This window comes from Rhinolophus sinicus, linkage group LG07 (genome assembly GCF_036562045.2).
Source record: "Rhinolophus sinicus isolate RSC01 linkage group LG07, ASM3656204v1, whole genome shotgun sequence".
NCBI classification, from domain to species: domain Eukaryota; kingdom Metazoa; phylum Chordata; class Mammalia; order Chiroptera; family Rhinolophidae; genus Rhinolophus; species Rhinolophus sinicus.
In genome coordinates this window covers 122,731,991-122,748,722 of record NC_133757.1, presented here as the reverse complement: position 1 = coordinate 122,748,722, position 16,732 = coordinate 122,731,991, and the positions used below count along the sequence as shown (strand labels likewise).

General features: G+C 36.8%; 1 long non-coding RNA gene across 2 annotated transcripts in view; it reads left to right on the top strand.

The window, feature by feature from the left end:
* Positions 1 to 16,732, top strand: part of LOC141572760 (uncharacterized) — a 323,171-nt gene that overhangs the window by 277,636 nt on the left and 28,803 nt on the right. Inside the window, exons 4-5 of one of the 2 annotated variants that reach the window (XR_012498227.1) lie at positions 7,628 to 7,715; positions 7,925 to 8,994. The exons of the other annotated variant lie outside the window; for it this stretch is intronic. This is a non-coding gene — a long non-coding RNA (uncharacterized LOC141572760). Of the gene's footprint in view, positions 1 to 7,627; positions 7,716 to 7,924; positions 8,995 to 16,732 lie in introns of those variants that run through there. 2 annotated transcript variants of the gene reach the window in all.

Sequence of the window (16,732 nt, the reverse complement as noted above, 5' to 3'; positions counted from 1 at the left end):
GCTTTTTAATTGTTTTTAATCACAACAAAAAAGGAATACCCCTAGAGTACATTAATCAGCAAAATTATTGGTTTGAGTCATTGTAGTCAGTTCACCTTTGAGGTTTCCTACACCGTCTATGGAATCTATAAACGTGCTCCATTTACTTTGTGCTCTTTTCCATTTGCCACCATCCTATTAAGATAAACACTATAGTAATGGCATGTAGAATTTGTTATTGACAAATATTATAACACCATCAGAGACAGTAAAATCACAAGCCTGAATTACAAATGAACAGATTCGCTTTTCTTTTTTGCCTTCTCTCGCAATCTTTTGTTTTTTCTTTCTTTTCTTTCCTTTTCCTCCCTCCCTCCCTCCCTCCCTCCCTCCCTCCCTCCCTTCCTTCCATCTTTCCTTCCTGTCAACCTCCTGCCTCCTTCTGCCCCCACTTCCTATTTCTTCTTTTTCTTTCTTTGTGTCTGTCTTCTTAAATAAATTCCCAAGCAAAGCTGTGATGGTGGTCCTGGCCCAAGCGTGCCCACGGCCCTCATCAGTACTGCTGGGGGAGGCGCCCACATGCACCGTGTTCTGTATCTGCTGCTGGGTCCCAGTCCCTGGAGGCTGCAGCTCCTGGGGCAAAAGGACACTTGGGGGTTGGACCAAACCAGCAGTTCACTGAGTGGCCTGAGCCTGCTGGTGACCTCACAGTTTCAGAGAGAAATTGGGAGGAACTGTGCTGTCAACAACAGGAAGTTGGTGAAAAATGGAAGATGCCCTTGGGGAGTGAAATGAAGAGCAGATGGCTTTAATTGTTAGCCTTACTGTGACAACTGACAGGAGAAATTCTGCTCTCTTGACATTTAAAAGATACCAGAAATACCAGTGACCACATTCCATAGCTTCTTGAAGGTTTCCATGTCAGGGGGTTCAAACGCCTCTCTATTTTCGTTACTGCACAGTCTATAAAAACTGCAGGTGATAAGAATCCTGAGGAGCTAACCCTCCACTAGTCAGCTAAGCCACTGAAGTGCACGCAGGGCAGGGAGTGGGAAGTCAGCGGTGCCAGAGGTGCAGGGAGGGCCTGCGGCGTTCACATCTGCTGCCGGAAGACCAGGCCCACTCAGGTGGAAACAAGATCCGACCGCATAAGCCCACTGGGTCTTCTTAGTCCTGTGGCTATTTGTAGAAATCTAGTTAAAATTTGTATGTGTCATATTGTGGAATCATCCTCCCTTCAAAATAGAAGTAAAAAATTTCCAATATAAAATAACATTGAATATCAACTATAATTGAAAAATGTAAAAGGTGGAGGGGAAGGTGAAGGGGAATAAGAAGTTCAACTGTCCAGGTAGAAAACAAGTAAGTCATGGGGATGTAATATGCAGCGTAGGGAATATAGTCAATAATATTGCGATAGAATGGTCTGGTGTCAGATGGTTTTGGATTTACGGCAATCACTTCTTTAGGTATGTATAAATAAATGTAGAATAACTATGGTGTACACCTGAAACTAATATAATATTGTATGTTAGCTACATTTTAATTAAAATCTTTAAAAAAATTTTTTAATTTTCTATGGAACCTCTGAAGCAATGAAGTAAAAGAGAAATGAACGTTAACTTAAATATTTGCTGCCTTATTTGCTCAGTCAGTTGTAAGAATTAGAATGTAAGAATTAGAATGCCAAAGAGTGGATGATGGCAAGTGTAGCCCAAGTTAGGGGCCACCTTAGGGAAACAGAAAAATAAATAAATACATTCCTAATGAGAGAGCTAGAGACTCTGTGATACATCGATACATAATTATTGGATTATATGTTCCCGATGCATTCTCGGGATTTATAAATCTCTTTCTTCCCAGTGTTATGAAATAAGAACATTTCACCATTACTGAAACCTTATTTTAAGGGCTATTAAAGTAAGACTTAAATGAGACAAATAAGTATTTGTTTTTAGCCAGATGCCATGGCACCTCTATGACAACTACGACAACTCGATTTTCGAGTTTTCATTGGGATTTGGTGTGTAAACCACCCAGCAACCCCAGCCCTGGATGGGATAATGCTGTAGCATCTTTTCTACACTGGCTCCCAGAGACTGAGCTCCAGTTACGCTGATAACTGGCTTGAAAATGATGCTTTATTGACCTCCTTCTCTTCCCTGTCTGCACTGTTCATTCTCCTACGTGTGTCTTCTGACCTCACGTACTACTTGGACTGGAATCTTTGCATTAAGCCTGATTCTGGAAGAACCTAAAACGTAACACCTTCCGTGACACGCACACCCATTCGCGCAGTCCTTTTTGACTGCGTTCTCACATTCTCTGTGAGATCATTCCCACCGCACTCTATTTTAATCATCTGTTTATTTGTTCTGATCTTTTATGGCACTTATTGAAGTTAATAACTGTGATTGAATTCTCTATATTTGGCCCCAAGCAACGGCTGGCATGTAGACAGTGCTTCTAAATGTTGCTGAATGAGTGAAAAGTTCTTCCATCTCTTTTGTCCTTCTGATCCACTTAGTCACAAGTCTTGCCATTTCTTCTTCCATATCTCCTGCCCAAACTTTCCACTTCGTTCACCACCACCTTGGCTCAGGTCCTTGTCATTTTGTGCATAACCGATTGCAGTGATTTCCTACCTGCTCTCCTAGACTCCAACATCAGTCTCTCTATTTTACGACATACTCCAAACCACAGTACCACAATCTGTCTGAAAATGCCAGTTTTACGTTGTCTCCCTTCCTGAAAATATCTAATAGTCCCCACCATTTTGTTAAAGTTCCTGTCCATTGTATTTCCTTTCTCTCTAGATAAAAGTTACCTATTGGAGATGCGGTCTATCATAGTGGTTAAGAGAAAAGGCCCAAGAGGTAGCCTGCCTATTCAAATCCTAGCTGTAACCCTGTGTTGGCCTGCATGATAGCCCCTAAACGATATCCGGTTCTAATCAATGGAAGCTGTGAATGTTATCTTATATGGTAAAGTGACCACAGAGATGAGTAAATTAAGGATCTTGAGACAAGGAGGTTATCGAATTATGTGGGTGGGTCCTAATGCCATCACAAGTGACCTAATAAGAAACATGCAGAGGGATATTAGACACACATACACACACACACACACACACACACACACACACAAGATGGTGTTGTGAAGATGGAGCAATGCGCAATTTGAAGATGCTGCTTTGAAGGTTGGAGTGATGTGTCCCCAAGCCAAGGAAGGTTACTGTATTTCCCTGAAAATAAACCTAGCTGGACCATGAGCTCTAATGTGTCTTTTGGAGCAAAAATTAATATGAAATCCGGTCTTATTTTAATATAAGACCTGGTCTTAATAATATAATGTACTATAATATAATAATACCAGGTCTTATTTTAATACAATTTAAGACCTGGTATAATATAACATAATATAATACCAGGTTTTATATTAATTTTTGCTCCAAAAGATGCATTGGAGCTGGTCATCTGGCTAGGTCTTATTTTTGGGGGAAACATTGTAGCAGCCATAGAAGCTGGAAGTGTCAAGGAAGAGATTCTTTCCTAGAACCTCTGGAGGAAACACAGCCTTGCTAACATCTTTATTTTGGTCCAGGGAAACTTATTTTAGACTTCTGAGAAAATATAATACATTTTTTGTCATTTTAAGCCACCAAGTTTGTGACAGTTTGTTACAGTGGCTACAGGAAGCTAATATTAGATTGGTGTAAAAGTAATTGCGGTTTTGCAATTCTTTTTAACTTTTTAAACCGCAATTACGATTGTCCCAATCTAATACATACCCCTTACTACATGTGGTATTGGGCCACTTTAAACCCTCTAAGCCTCAGTTTCTCACTTACAAAACTTCCTTACGTATCAAATTCTGTGAAGATTGAATGAGTTAATGTTTTCAAAGTCCTTAGTGGTTTGTCTGGCACATTCTGAATACCCAATACATTTTATTTATTTTTAGAACACTTTTGGTGTTTGTCTATTCATTTTGTTCTCTGTTTTGAGGAAGATCCAAGACTTCTATATATACATTAACATTGCATAACATTTCTTAATATTCTATACATTATGATTAAGCCTCTATTCAACAAATGTTTATTGAACAACAATTTGTAAGACTAGGTTTCAAGGATACAATATAGAATAAAATACGATGACTGAAACCAATGACTCCCTAATACTATAACCATTTTAACTGATTTAGGGTGAAAAAAACATTTTTTTTCCAGATTTCAGAGCTTAAATACTTAACCAACATATGGTGTGTGTGTATGTGTTTGTGTATTCTCTCCAAGTATCAATGGGTTGACCAAATTTGTATATTTGAAGTATTTTCATCCTTGCCCAAAGCAAAACAAACAAATATTCTATTTAGCCTTCCTTTACTTGTGGCTGTTGTTCAGTATAGAGGTATAAGAACGGTTGAGCACCTTTATCAGTGAGTCTACAATTTCCTGGTTCGTTGCTCATGTCCATCATTGAAGGTGAGCTCTGGAGCTTCACACAGCTCTGAGCCCCATGCATGGTGCATCTTAATGTCCGATATTTACAGTGTGAACAATGCTCATAAGTACCTCTGAGTGGGTGTGCTATCACTTCTAAAACTCTGGCCAAAGAATACCAATGACAGATGCAGTTGTTTGCAGTTGTCCAAGTGGATTTTAATAAAATCCATGCTTTCCTATGTATTGCTTGGTGACACTTTGATACTGTATGCAAACTTTAAAAACAATAATTTTGAGGAAAGAGCAGTTGAGCATCCTAGCTCTGACATAGAAACACTATGCCCCAGCATTCCTAAAGCTTAAAGTTGGTGACTCTCAGGAAAGCAAATATTTCATGCAAGGGTAAGCCCTCTAATTGCGTTTGTGTTGAATGTCTGCCAGATCGGCGTGTAGAGAGTTCTATGGACACATTTCTGATCTCACCCTCCCATCTGAGGCGATTTCAAAAGTGCCTGTGGGTGGAAGGAAAGAGAAGGAAAGTCATAAGCACAGGAAGAAAGGCAAGGGGGTAGAGGGAATGGAGGCGAGGAAAGGAACAAGTGAAACCCTCTTGGGAAGGGAAGCTGTGTTTCATTTTAGTTGCTTAGTTTGGATGGAAGCCTGTAGAAGATTAAATAACATAAGAAAACATACTGCTGCCCTCTCTTCTCATTTTCTCTGAATGTATGTAAAATTGCATTAGTAAAACTCCAAATGAAAACTCTTGTGAAATTGTATTGTTTAATACTATAATTATTTATAATTTGTGAAGAAAAATTAATTAAAGAGCCATATAATTCACCTCTGGAAAATGAAGTGCTAAATTGCTTTTAATCTTTTATCAAAGATTCATTTAAGTTGTTAGCTACTAATTTTTCTTTCCTACTTTTTGCCAGTATATTACACAGGATTTGTAAAACTAAATCATTTAAAAAATGCAAGAGTATTGTTCATGCATCTTTTAACTTCCCATTACTACAAGATAATAACATAAAATAAAAGAGCATAAAATAAATACTAAGAAAATGTTTTTACCCCATGAACAGTTTTAAATGAGGTCTCAAGTCTTGCTTAATAACTAGATTACGTGAATTTGGACATAATTATTTACTAAGCTTCATGTTTCTGACTGTAAACTAGGAGTAAAAATTGTACCAATTTCAAAAGGTTTTCATGGGTATTATGTATACAAAACTTAGAGTGCAGGAGCATAGTAAATACTCAACAAATATTCATATCTTTGAATTGTTTCAACCAATGAACTAGGGGAAAACATCAAAAGTAAAGACAAATAGCAACTATATTTAGTTATTCATATGAATTGTTTGCATATCTAATGGAAAAGAAATGGGTTTTTGAGATAGATGTTCTGTTCATTAATTCAATAAATTCATTCAGTATTTATTGAGCAACTATTATAGTCTAGGTATTGTTCTAGGTGCTTGAGCTTCAGTGAAAGACAAATGGAAACATCTCCACTTCCATAGAGCTAACATTTCAGTGCTGGAACACAGACAATGACCCAGTAAGAAATGAATGCGCAGTGTAATACCAGATGGCATGATAAGTGCAAGAAGACAAAAACAGGATAAGGGAATAGTTGGGAGAGGTATGTTGCATTGTGGGAGAGCCAGATTTCACAGAGGAAAAACAATGTAAGACTGTGCCTTAAATTTGCTTTTTTAAAAATAAGTATTTTTGGTATAAATATGGCATATTGTACTAAAAATTCTTTCTTGTTTAGGTAAAATTCAAATTTAACTTGTCAGCCTATATTTTATCTGTCAACCCTAGAGAGAGGTGGGGAAATGAAGATGGAACTGATTTTAATTTTTTTCCAGTTTTCTTTAAGTATATGTGACAAATAAAATTGTAATATATTTAAAGTGTACAATGTGATTTGGTATATGTATACCTTGTGAAATGATTTCCACGAACATAATTATTAACTCCATTACCTCACACAGTAACTTTTTGTTGTTGTTGTTTTATAAGAAAACTTAAGGTTTACTCTCTGGGCAAATTTCAAGTATACAGTAGAGTATTATTAATTCTAGTCACCATGTTCTATGTTAGATCCTCTGAACTTACTCATCTCATGAGATTGTAGATATTTTAATTCAGATCTGCCTTTTATCCTGCTTTGGTGTGGAGGTTGAGAGGTGCGTGTCGTCTCTTACCATTTACCCTTGCTCACATATAAGAAAATCAACACTGTGCCGTGGTCACACAAATCCAGTCCTGCTATTTTCCCTGATAGCATAGTAGAAGTGTAAAGAAAATTTTTATCTATTATCAGGCAATAAACACAAATACCACGTCTGCTGATTCTGAAAAAGCCAGCATGCTACTGAAGGAAACATCTATTAAAGGCTTTTTAAAATATTAGTGTAAACATTTCTATGAAGATTTTATCGTAGTGCGTCACATCATATTACAGAGTAGTCAGTATTAGAAGTCACTGCTTGTCACAGCAGAGTGTTAGAGCTACAATCCTTCCTATATTTGAGTCACGTGTTTATCTGGCTCAAAGATTACGCTCGCTTGCAATGAAATGTCCTTAACATCAGCCTGGGATTGAGCGCTGAACTTTTAATCCTGCTTCTGCAATCAACTCAGTTTGTTACTCCCTGAAAGCTGGAGGCCATGGGCACCGAATACCAGGCAAGTCTGGGACAGGCCTAATCCACTGACACCTGTAACAGGGCCAGCTTTGTGTGACCATGGCCTGAAATTTGTTGTTCTGAGTGTGGAGAAAAAGCCAACTGAGGAGCTCCGCAGGCAGGAGCTGGGATCAAATTGGCACCTGTTAGGTTGCGAGTTGGAGGTTTTTCTTTCTTTTTTCTCCTTCCTTATATTTCCAAGATAAGTTCTTCAGTATGAATGTCTGTGACTTGAGGAGATGCAGGCTTTTTTGACCTCCTGGACCTCTTCTAGGGCATGGAGGTGGGGAGAAAGAAAGAGAAGGAGAAGAAAGAAGACAGATGGGAGGAAGGGGAAGGAGGGAAAGAAAGAATGAAAGAAGAGAAATAAAAATAGTGGAGAGAAGGAAGGAAGGAAGACATAAAGGCAAACCATAATAAATCACATATGTCTGCTACACTGAAGTATTGAAAATGAGACCATTAATGATGTGTATTAAATTGGAATTTTCCCTCATAGGAGGGGACAGGAGGACAACGGAGAGCCAAATAAGAAATCAAGAGTGAAGTCAAGGGACAGGAGCGGGGAATTTCCAGGGAAACCATAAGTACTGCTTTATTTTACTTAATATACATAATCCCCTTTAGGAATTCAAGCATTTTGCTTTTACAGTAGCTTTTAGAAACTACTTTCCTATGTTGCAATCTTTTTTGTTTTACTTTAGTTTTGAATGAAAGTGAATTCTGATGGATTTCCATTCGAAAGGAATTCTTTGCCAGTGTCTCATATCTGTGCCATTTATATTCACATATTCAGATGCTTTTTGAAGATAATTATAATTTTCCTGCGTCCTGCGAAAGTCTTCTAATCGTTTCCATTTCACCGTTGTCATCATTCGTTATTGCTGTCATGCGCGCGTTGTCATCCATTGTCACCATTCACTGTGGCCGCCATTGTCCTCATCCAGTCTTACTCTCAATGAGACTCCACTGATGCGTGGCAATGACAGGAGATACTCCATGGAGCTTCGTGCTGAGTGGATGACCTACCATCACGTGCTCTCCCAACATGGACTTTCATATTATGTTTCTCAGGTGAACCGCGAGGAGACTGAATTGGTCAGTGCTATTATTGTTCACATAGGAACCATCTTTCTTTCCCAGGCTGCAATCTAGGTTGATTTCAGAACTCTTTACAACATCATGACTTAGTGACAGGAAAGCCTGTTTTCCAGCCGTCTCCGGCCTTTACTGATTTCTTTCACTCCCACCAATTTATCTTTGCAGTCTTAGGGAATAGTGCCAAGTCCCCTCTAGATGGGGGTAAGCACTGTAAATCCCTAATTCCCAAACTAATCTTACAGCAGGGGACGTGTTCTGGGCAGCCGTCCCATTCTGCTAACACCACGCGTAGTTTTTTCTTCCTGAAGTGTGTTCTATATCCTGCAGCTTCCTTATCCAAAAGTTAATTATCAAATTTACTGCATATTTTTAAAAACCCAGAACACCTGAACCTGGGGCAGCACACATTATTTTTAATGTGCGAATGGAGAAATCAGCTTGAAAGTGTATTTAACCAGTAGAATCTAAGTTTCCCTGAAACTCGAGACCAATTGAAAGAGTTGGGTTTAGTGTATGTGGAGACAAGAGTCCCTGTAGATCATTCAGAAAATACTGTGTCTATGTGCCAAGCCTCAGTTACTCCGAAATTGGTGACCCAGGATTTCCCTTTTTCAGAATTTTGTTCTGTGTCTAGGTGTTTTACTTTTGACCCCTTAATACTCGTTACAGTCTCTGTCAGATGAATGGAGAAAAATAAGGTAATAGTCAAATCTCAGCTTGTCACCATATGATTCATCAGCCAGTATTTGTAGAAACAAAGAACAATTTTTTACATGATTTAATAAGTAAAAAATAGTAACATTAATACAGTTTAAAAGATTGGGCTCTGAAAAATGCAATCTTATCACTGAGTATCCCTATATTTTGATATTTTTATGCAGAAATTGTTTTATTTTTCACTCTTTGAATGTACCTTATTTAAAACAGTTTGTACATACTCGTATACTATGCTATAGTATACTATACTTGACTATACTATGCTGCTGTACTATTGCTGATACTATAAAGTATTGATCAAATTTGGCTGCTTATCTAAATATGTTGTTAAATATTGCAGTTATTGTCTAATGACTATTTTCTGGCATCACACAACAGGAATTTAAAATTTTTTCTGTTACGACTAATAATGAAGGTTAGGTTTATATTTTAGAAATTTTATTTTAAGTGATATTTGGGAGATAACATGAGGCAACCACAATACTTTAGAAAGGACAGGGTACTCTGATAGCGATTAAACTTTAAATAATGTATTAGAACAGAGCTATGTAAAGATATATTTTTTTAAAAGAATGATTCCTAGGATAGAGGGGTAGATGGTAACCTAAATTCTCTAAAAAGTGGGGATGTCAATCAGAATGGGTTTGGTCAGCCATAGAAGACTTGGGGGAAAAAAGCCATAGCGCCATAGAGCCAGAGATGGTGTGCCTTTCTGAGAATACTAATGCCTTGTGAGACCTATTTGGATGTATTGGCCATGTTATTGTAAGGGAGCCAGCTAGCATTAATTATACAGTAGTGACACTCATTATATGACACAATCAAGGAATTAGCCCCCCACCCCATCTTGTTTTGATACTTCTGACCACAGTGTGATCATACATCTTTGGGAAAGTGATGAGATAGTCTGGTTGCTGAATGGTGATATTTCTCATCATATATAAATGAATCATTCTTCTGGTTTTTTACATGTACCATCGAGGACTAACTATTGTGCACTGACAGTTCTGTCAGTTGAAGCTCAACCTGTGGCTTTTGTGAGGCAAATAATGACACAGATCAGCATATTGGGACTGAGAGTTTGCACACTATAGGAGAAAAAAAGGTTGGTAACAAGTGATAAAACTATAATTCTAAGCTGAGTACTTACAAGCCTTGTGCTTTCCTGAGAATAACAATTCAAGTATCAAGCCAATTGGGAAAAATTCCTGTAGGTAGTATTTTCTCTTTTCACTCTTGTCTCAATCTCTCTTTCCTCCCACTGCCCCTGCCATCTCTTGTATCTACACAGTATACTATAATAAATTACTTTAATAGACCCTGTTCTTTTCCCACCAAAATGTAAGAGAATGTATAATCTGTATGTAACAGCATAATATCAGGCAGTCTTCCATAAAGAAGCATATGATCTAAAGTGAAAATTCCATTCATGAAAATAATAAACACTATTGTTCATATTCACACCCATGCATTAGTAGCTCCTGATCTGCAGTTTCACTTTCCATGGTTTCAGTTCACGCAGTCAACTGCAGTTCAAAAATATTAAATGGAAAATTCCAGAAGTAAACAATTCATAAGTTTTAAATTGCATGCTGTTCTGAGTACCTCACTTCAACTCATCAAAGAGGCACTGTATCATCTCACATCATCACAAGAGTACAGTACGGTGAGATATTTTGAGAGAGAGAACACATTCACATCACTTTTGTTCGAGTGTATTGTTATAATCGCTCTATTTTATTTAGTTGTTGTTGATCTCTTATGGTGCCTAACTTATAGATTAGACTTTATTATAAGTATGTGTGTATAGGGAAAAACACAGTATACATAGGGTTCTGTATGATCTATGGCTCCAGGCATCATGGGGGGCCTTGGAACACATCCTCTGCAGACCAGGGGAGACTGCTGTATATGCATCAATTCCACGTAGTGAATGAGAGCCTAGGCATGTGATTTATGAGACATAGAATAGGAAGAGCTTAATATCAATAATATATAAATAGCCTTAAATTATTAAGAACAAAAGTAAACAGAATAAAATGTCATAGAGCTTAAATAGGTAATTTCACAAACAAGTAAATACAAATAAATAGTCATTAACATTTTGAAAGTGTTCCAATTTGACTAAATATCAAAGAAAGGCAATTACATTAAATAATGAAATACCATTTTTTACCTATCAGATTAGAAAACAAATTAATACCCAGTAATGGAAAAATTGTAAAAAGTTGTCATGTTATGATTAATATCAAAATAAATAATGTAGTTCTATTTTACTTACATAAAAAAATGTTGAATGAAATGGGTTAGTAAACAGTCTGTACAGTATACATACTTTATCATAAAGCTTCTGTCAGGCTTTGCATCTGTCTATCCATGTACCTATAGCGCAGGTAGAGATAGACAGCTATTCTTACATCAGCAATTGCGAGAAGTCTAGATTGATTATTTCTCAAATTTACTTGTGTTTATTTTTTGGTGATAGGGTTTTCAAGTATTTTTTTCTTTTTTAACTTGTCTATATTGTGTAAATTTATTACATTGAGCACATGTTTTTCTAAACTATGATTTTAAAATACAAGTTAAAAATAAATATGCACAGAAAGAGACCTGGGTGGTAAGTGGGGAATGTGGTTATTTTAGGGAGAAAGAAAAGTTGGTGTTCTTTACTTTCTATAAAAGACTCAAACAGATTAATCCCCACATGTCGTTAGTGTAAAAGAATACTCTCCTTTTCCCCAAAGTATGGTTTTAAATTTGCTATTTTTCATGACATAAGAGTGATGTCCTGTCTCCAGGAAGAATTTTCAAATCACCCTCTTTAGAGATGGACATTTGGGAAGCTTGAGTCAGTAAAAATTACCTTAAAATCCTTATAAAAGTTTAACTTCTACCTTAAATAAAAAAAACTTCATATATGTTGAGATTAGAGAATCTTAGTAGAAAAAAATTCTAAGGATGTAGCAGTTTTCTGGAAATTTGTTGACAATAAAGGTAAATGAAAGATCCAGCCATGAATCATGAATTCGATTTCATTTTAGTAGGAAAAGCCACTGGTTTACAGATAATTGTTTGAAGAAAGAATTAAAATAACCCAAACTGACCTAAGAGAATTAGTCTTCCACTGTCTTCCAACAAGAGTCAGGTTTTTGTGTCTGTCAAACTTGCAGTGAGTTAAATACATCTTTTATTCCTTTCCTTTCTCAGTTGGTATAGTTCCAATGTCCAAAAACTTAAGCCACTGGAAACTTCCTATCTACAGACCCTCTGTTGAGCATCCTGGCTGTACTATTTCACCCCACATGCTCTGAGGACCTGCTCAGTGACTATGTTTACTTTAGTTAGAGCTCAAAGCAAACAGGTGCTAGCCTTTTGTATCCTCTGTGGGGAATGGGCTAGAAAGAGCCAACTAACTGAAGAGTTCTGCTGGGACATTCATCCGACCAGCTGTGAAAGAGCAAGCCCGCAGTGAGCACTGGTGTCCTGAAGGGTGTGGCAAGTGGCTGCTTTCCCAGATGGTCTGCATTCTGTGATGACACCGTAACTGCATGACGCCTCTGCTCTGAAGATGGGACATTTGGCCTTTGGATAAATATCATTCCCAGAACATTGAGCAGACTAAATTACTTTTATTGTATGGAATGTTTTTCTTATCTGTAGTTAGGCAAGAACAAAAGAGGCTTGGCCATGCTGTTTTAAGTAGCACTCACTTAAACATTGCTGTCAGAATAAACTGTTTTCAAACTGTTTAATTTCCAATACTGCTTTTACTGGTGTAAGTGTGATGGGGGAGGTATGGAGAAAGAAGGAATCAGGAGAGGCAATAGAAAAAGAAAGAAAAGAATGCATCAAGAAGAGGAAAGTTAAGAATGATACATTTTAAGTGTCCCAGAACTTCAATCCCTGAGTGGCAGACATGTTCATTTCCTCCTGCTCTCTAATCAGTCTATCTCGGCCATCCTTAAATCTCTAAGGATTCCAAGGCAGGGCACAGACAGCTAAGACATTGTTTTGGACTTCTGTAATCCTCTGCTCATGCTCCGTGGTCTTTCTCAGGTTATTGGCCATGATTCCCCATCAGCTGTGCCCCAGGGATGTCTCTGATTTTGGTCAGAATTCTCTCATCTTTATCAGAACTGGACAGTTGCCACAGAGCTGTGGATTATAAAACTCCTCATCATGTTCATGTAACTGTTATACTCTAGGTCCAGTACAGGATACATTACATAGGTTTGATTACCCCGTCCTCAAACTCCTTGACTCATTCAGTACGTATTTTCTGAGTATCTACCAAGTGTCAGGTTCTGTGTGGGGAGGAAAGGGTGACCCTTTGTAGGGGAATTCCTTGTTCTCTCTTTGATTCCTCATCAGATCTCTCTTTTTTCAAATTCTGGTGCATTCTGACTAGATTACATATATTATACATTATTTTCAGGTGATTTATATATAATATGTAACTTGTTTGTCCCAAATCTAGTTTTTAATATCCCTACAATGCTTAACATCTTATTAGACACAGGAAATATTTGACAAAAAAACATATTAAATAGAGAATAGTCCTTAATTACTTTCTTTGAAACTAGGTTTGTACAAAAAGTTTAAATAAGAAAAAGAAAATAAAACAATTATGATATTATATATATCAGTATTGGACCAAAATCTATTTTAACAATATTTTGGGTATTATTTTAAAGCTGAGTACATGTAAAGACTTACGTTAGTGAAAGTCACACATAGGGAACTGGAAAAATTGCCCGATCATCTTTTTTTCATTTGTTTCTCATGAATAGGAATTGGCTAAGGGCTTTCCTTGGGGAGTGACGTTACCTAGTCTAAGATTATGACTGCATTTTTATAGTACCAGACATTTGAATTTCAAAGTGAGAAATTGCACAGGTCTCTTGATTAAACAACTGGGTAATTGGTAAAGTCAGATCAGACTAGACTTTTCCTTTAGATGATAGGACTCAGGATGGAACTGAAAATACGTTGGGATTGGTAGGAATCAGAGGGACCACCCATGAAAATACGCTCTTAGAGTGGCCCCTAGTGAACTCTTGTGAACAGAGGTAAGAAGAGGTTTTTTTAGATAGAAAAATAATTCATGGATATATAATCTAGTTTCTTCCTATATCGCTCTTCAGGCAATAAAACTAAATTTCACTTCAGTCACTTTAATAAGATTTCTTAGCCATATATTTTGTTACTAAACATGCTGTTCTTTTGGAAAACATGCTTTAAAATTTCTATGCAATGCATTTCATTGTGATAGTACTCGTGCCAGATTTCTGGAAAGTAACATATACATAAAACTCTATGGATGCCAAATTCTTCTGCTGAACTAGGACAAAACACAGCATTGTAAGTAAAACGTCTGCTTGATTATAACAAAAATGGCCTATATTTGCAAGACTATACCTTACAAGACTACAGCAGCCAATAGATAGTATGCATTGTCACTTACCTGCTATTGGCTGGTATTTTGACTATTAAGATAATTTCAGAGAAAAAGAAAAAAACAAGTATAAAAAAAGAGAAGGCAGGGTCCTGTTTAATTTTCAAATTTAATAATCATCTGTGGATAATTGAGCGTTGGCAGATAGAATGTTTCCAGTCAAGTCTTGCCATCTAGAGAAGAGTATTTCATATCGACACCTTGCACAAAGCACAGACAGACACTGTCCAGGGAGGCTGCGTGGCGTTCATCTCTTTCCAGGATTTCAGAAGTACATAAATCCATAGTGTTTTGAATGGCTATGTTTATATTGAATTTTCCCTTCCCTTTTCTTTCTGGAGGAAAGTCAGTCAACCCTATCTTCATACTTTGCTTCCACGCTTGGCCAGAGTGTGAGTCAAAACAGAAATACGCACTTAAGTAATTATCTGTGATCTCAGAATATATTTATTTTAAGATCCAAAGGAGACAACATAAAAAAAATTAGAACAAAGGAAATGTTAACAGTGGAAAGTAGAAATATTGTATAGGGGATAATAAACACCTTTTTGCTCACCGGAGATGCTTTAAATTACAAAACACATATTCATTGTTACCAATCATACTTAACGGACTAAATGTTATTCTCGTACATTTATTTAAGAAATAAAGTTATAGATCCAGTACCATGTGCTCGTAGATTGTATCCGTGTTGTTCTCACACTGAGTTTAAACAACACAGGCCCAGCCGTTCGACCTAACTGTAAGGCTGTTTAAAGGAAAAAAACTCACTTTTGTAAATTGCTTTGTACCGTTGCTAACTGGGATAAAAAGCTCAGTCTTGTTAGTTTAAGATATCAAATCAATAGTCTTGATTGTTTCATATTTATGCATTACCATTGTACTTTCAAATAGGCCAAAGTTTGCCTACTATGATCAGATTGTATAAAGTTCGTATGTTACTATTCTTCTTTTTGGAGTGTTCTATGTTGCCTTTTCAAAATCACTGAATAAGAAAGACTGCTCTTAAAAATTATATACTTAAAAGTATAAAAGAAATTAGTGTTATATGAGAAAATGATTATATTACAATAATTAAATTCAAACATACACCTATTTACTGTATTATAATACAAATAAGGTACAATGCATATTTAGTTAAATTTCCAACACATGCGTTTTTTTTGTTGTTAACCATATGTGGACTTTGGTTGCTTTGCTACAACAAAACCTGGTGACATCCCATGAAACAAGTGGGAAAAAAATAAGAAGAATGTTTCAAGAGGCAGTTATTTTATGTCTTTTTGTTGTTGTTTAGAAGAAAGATACTTTGGTTCAAAGTCAGATCTCTTTGCTTAATAGTTAAATATCCTAATTTATTTTCTCAATCACTTACGGAGGAGTATTAAAGCTAAACCTTTATTTTGTTGGTTTTGCCTATCCGTGTCTCTGAGGGCTGTATTAACTGTTTCCCACAGGAACTATTCTGCGGTCTCCCCTTGGGTGTTTCCCGAGGTGGCACCAGCTTTAGTAAGGCCTTGCTGTTGCGCTTTACTCTGAAAGCCCTGCTCTGAGTTTTCCCTTCTATATCAGGTGTGGTATTTTGGATTTGGTTTTTCATTCCTTTAGTGTAACGTTTACTTATAGGCACTTAAAATTTTTGTGGTGCTATTTATATAGAGGAAGGATATAATTTCTTTTAAATGCAGAATATAAGTTTTTCTCAAGGACATTGAGAAAAGCCACCCATGCCAGAATGTGATTGGCAGTTGGAGAAACTGTATCCTACAAGCTACAGGATGGCCACTCGCTGGTGTTTGACCTTTCAGTGTCTAGGCCCCTTCTAATGGCCTTGGGCTACAAGTGCCTGTTCAAATAGGTGCTGTGGGTGTCACAACAGCTAGGGGAATGGAGGTACAATGCAATGCACGGGCTACCAGTTACCCCATGACTGATTATAAAGCTTAGAAATTAGCATCTTAACATTTGGTATGCAGCCATTTATTCAAAACATATTCGATTACTTGCATGACCATCAATACCGGAAAGACTATGCATAAAAACATGATACGAATATCAACAGCATAAAGCTACACTGTGCTCAGTTTTAATGAGTTTTTAGGTGCAGCTTTAGACATCATTTAACACCCTAATCATTTTGAAGAGGACTTTTATTCAAATTGTCTTTTATGGTAAAATCGGTATTGCTAATATCTAAAGAGGGATTATGTATGAATGCATACCAGCCATGTAATGGTTAAAACACGTAGAATTTAGATGTGATATGAAAAAAAGGGATACACTAAACTTTTAGGGGGAAATAAGATGTAAACAATTGTGAAATCTTACAGG